The sequence below is a fragment of the Acipenser ruthenus genome, unplaced genomic scaffold (assembly GCF_902713425.1).
Source record: "Acipenser ruthenus unplaced genomic scaffold, fAciRut3.2 maternal haplotype, whole genome shotgun sequence".
Taxonomy (NCBI): domain Eukaryota; kingdom Metazoa; phylum Chordata; class Actinopteri; order Acipenseriformes; family Acipenseridae; genus Acipenser; species Acipenser ruthenus.
Window position 1 is genome coordinate 1 of NW_026708633.1, and position 4,245 is coordinate 4,245.

General features: G+C 39.6%; 1 long non-coding RNA gene across 1 annotated transcript; it reads left to right on the top strand.

Annotated features, from left to right (window-relative positions):
* The first annotated feature begins 409 nt into the window (after positions 1-409).
* Positions 410-3,851, top strand: LOC131734969 (uncharacterized). Its single transcript, XR_009327211.1, has 3 exons — positions 410-471; positions 3,391-3,455; positions 3,712-3,851. It is a non-coding gene; the product is annotated as an uncharacterized LOC131734969 (long non-coding RNA).
* Positions 3,852-4,245: the final 394 nt, after the last annotated feature.

The following is a 4,245-nucleotide window of genomic DNA, read 5'->3' on the forward strand; positions in this document are numbered from 1 at the left end:
GTCACACTTCCCCTAAACGATCAGTGATTGTAACCCATGACAGGGTGTGAGTGTCTTCTGCTTGTTTTCTATATCAGTTCACATGTCCAGCTGCCCCCTGGCTCTCATGGTGTAAGAGTGTCCTCCTCTGAGCTCTTTGGTGAGCAAGAGGACTGCGGAGCTGAGCTGCTCTGAAACCAGAAGACCCCCGCAGTCTGTGGGGAACCCCTGAACACCAAGGGGGGCCCTGACTGCTAATACACTGAGAGCTATTGATCCAAAGGGTTTACTGTCCTGTTTGTATTAACAGGTGTGTTTATTCTACCAGTCAAACCGGCTGTGTACTCTGCTCAAGAAATATCTTTAAGACCTATAAATAGCCCCTTTAAGACAGCATTTTCTCTTTTCCTGCTGTATTAAAATTCCCTCCAGATACTGAAGAACCAATTTACTGTAATACTGACACAAGCAAGCAAAACAAGAAAAAGAAAGGTAAGAAATTGCTGCAAATTAATTCTCTAAATTCAAACACTATCAACAATTCTGGTATAAAACAGGGAAATATTGATATAATGTGTTTACTCTCTTATTGTCATAACAGTCTGTTTATTTAACACAGTCAAACCTGCTGAGACTGATACTGTGAACTCAGCTGTGAAACTAACCTACAGGTTATTATTATTATTATTATTATTATTATTATTATTATTATTATTATTATTATTATTTCTTAGCAGACGCCCTTATCCAGGGCGACTTACAATCGTAAGCAAATACATTTCTAGTGTTACATACAAGTAATACAATAAGAGCAAGAAATACAATAACTTTTGTTCAAGCAAAGTACAAGTGTGACAAACCAAAATTCAATAATACAGCAGATAATAGTGATAGTTACATCAAGATATGATTAAATAGTGATAGTTACATCAGGATGTGATTAAATACAAAGTACAAAGTACTACAGGTTAAAAGAATATCTTAAAGCTCTTTCCATTTCAACAATCTCTCTCTCACACACACATAGTGGAAATAAGAAATCTCTCTCTCTCTCTCTCTCTCTCTCTCTCTCTCTCTCTCTCTCTCTCTCTCTCCCTCTCTCTCTCTCTCTCTCTCTCTCCCTCTCTCTCTCTCATCTCTCTCTCTCCTCTCTCTCTCTCTCTCTCCCCCTCCCTCTCTCTCTCCCCCCTCCCCTCTCTCTCTCTCTCTCTCTCTCTCTCTCTCTCTCCCCCCTCCCTCTCTCTCTCCCCCCTCCCTCTCTCTCTCTCTCTCTCTCTCTCTCTCCTCTCTCTCTCTCTCTCTCTCTCCTCTCTCTCCTCTCTCTCTCTCTCTCTCTCTCATGATAGATCTGAGATACAGAACCTCATTTGCTCTGTGTGGTATTTCTTGCATCCATTAGGGGCAGTGTGATGCAGGAGAACACATTCTCTGTTACACTCTGCTCTGAATTTAGGATTTAGACATGACTATGAGAGCTCTATTGAGGCACAGAGTTTTAAATTCACCAGGATGGAACTGAAAATGTACTTATAAACGTTTATGAAAAATAAAGGAGAAATCTATGTAGTTTCTAAAGATTTATTATCAGTTTGAGGTATAACCTTTCAGAACAGAAAATAGTGCCTATGAACGAAAAAATAGTGTTCAGTAAAACATTGTTTTAATAAAGACTTTAAATGACTGTAAGAAGCTTTGCTGAGCTGTGTATCCGGGCCTGCCTTCCTGCATAGTCTACGTAACAATGTTGCAAGGTAAGTCGCTCCCATTGGCTCTAGCGCATACCAAACAGAATTTAAGACGCTCCCCTGCCTCCAGAGCCCGCTCCTTCTCCACCCTTGCTCCGCAGTGTGGAATGACCTTCCTACAGATGTCAGGACTGCCCAGTCCCTGACCACATTCCGGCGCCTCCTTAAGACTCACCTCTTCAAACAGCACCTGTAGAACTCCTCTGTTGTATCCTGGGACACTATCACCCTTCATGTAAATGTGCTTTATTTTGCTCTTATCTGTCCCCTATTTTACTGCATTTAATCCTGTACTTCAGAATACTGTAATCTGCCAAGTATTTAACCTGTAGTACTTTTGTATTTAATCATATCCTGATGTAACTATCACTATTATCTGCTGTATTATTGAATTGTGTGGTTTGTAATATTTGAACAAAAGTTATTGTATTTCTTGCTCTTATTGTATTACTTGTACTGTAACACTTGAAATGTATTTGCTTACGATTGTAAGTCGCCCTGGATAAGGGCGTCTGCTAAGAATAAATAATAATAATAATAATGAAGATTATTAATTATTATTATTATTATTATTACAAGTAATTCATTTAAAGTCAAATTGTATTTGTTGTGTGTGTTATTAATTTCATTTCAAGATTTTTTGTACCTGTAAAGAGGGAGTGCGCATTGCTAATGGAGAAGCGAGAGTGAAGAAAGGCTCGAGTCGGGTGGTTAAGACATGACGTGTAGTAATGTAAATACTGTCGAAAAATATTAAAATATCCACAGTTAAAATTTAATGAAGATCAGTTTTACAAAACGACTCTGATACCAATTAAAAGGTGTAAAATAAAAACTAAATGTCTGAAAACTGGATCTGACCGAAGTTACAGAAAATGACTGGCATGCACTACAAATATAATACCAGAACAGTGTCTTGTTTAAAATAGTGAACTGGTTCGTAGTGCACATGAATATAAACTGGAAGATATGACAAGACACCTTGATGTCTTCAGTATCTTCCATGACAGCAGTATTTTGCAGGTGTTTTCTTTGATTTTGGTGGGCATCAGTGATACGTGGTGAGCACAGGTTTGTTCCCATGTAGTTCCTAATTGTGGCATGCAGCATTCTAACAATCTGTTTGTAAATACAAAGTAATTCTAACAAGACAAATAGATCAGTAAAGATAACTCTCACATGTCCTATGTTTGGTCATATGCTAAGGACCTTGTTGGTCCTTAAATTCAATAATATAAAATTCTGTGTTAAACTTGAACCCACGAAAGCAAGGGAATGCCACAGCACACATAACTAAGATGACTCCAGGACAGTGCTTTAACATTGATACTGACACACTGGTGATATCATTATACACTGTGGCCAGGGATATTCAACCTCCACAGTGGAACATGCTCATCCAACGTATTAACTGCAGACACTCCATCAAAAACTATAAGAAACTCAAGCAAGCAGGGATAGTCTTCATCAATGTTATAACGAGCACCTGAAAGTTACTGTACTTTTATGAATGTAACTCTCTTTCACTCAATAGCCGGTCTGTATTCCCCCAGCAGCTAATCAGTCCTGAGATATTGTAATCTGAACTGTAAGCACTGCTGGAGAGTAATCTAGAACCGCTCCTGTCTGTGTCTCCTCCCTCTATTAATCAGGGTGCATTTCACAGGCAAACCCACAGCAGATAATGCAGAGGCCATGAATGTCACAGTCCTCCCAAAGAAGAAAAGGAAGGTAAGCTTTACTTTATTGACTTTTTCATTCCTCCCTCCCAGTCCCTCTTCTCTAAGCACCAGGGACAGTCTCCATCCCTCTCTCCAATTCCTAAACTAACCATCGAGCCAATCTCCCTCCCCTCTAGGTCCTTTAGCTCTGACCACTAGAGCCTGCCTCCCTCCTCCATCCATCTCAGTCCCTCACCTCTCCACCCTGCTTGTTTGAATGTGTGGAGAGCTGTCTGATTCCTTGTATCTCTATCTCTCACCTGCAGTAAATGAAGGGGGTCCCCAGGAGTGAGAGCCAGCCTGAATCCAGGAGACACTGAGAAGGGGAGCGTGTCAAACTGAAGGAGACAGACCCATTCTTTCAGAATGAACTGGAGAGCCCTGGGATTCAGCTCCACTCCTGCCCCTGAATTGGAATGAATCTCACTCATCATGCTGTGAGGATTTAGGACAGAGTTACAGGGTCATTCTACTTAGAAGGGACACATTGGAATATATGCCAAGACTTTTCTCCACACACTTATATGTGTGATACAAACTATAACACATTAAACAAAGTTGCCAAAAACATAAATATAATACTTTGTATATAATATTATTTAATTTGAACTATAAATGATATTACTGTGCCAATGTCATTGAGTGCATTATAAGATACAGAAGTGAATGGTTTTAAAAGAAACTAAAACTAAGAATAATTTTCATGTTTGTGGCAGCAGTGTGTGCTTTCATCTAACTAGAATGGCCTCTAAACTCTTGCACCACAAACACAAGCTGAAACAGTCTAGTGCATTTTTTTA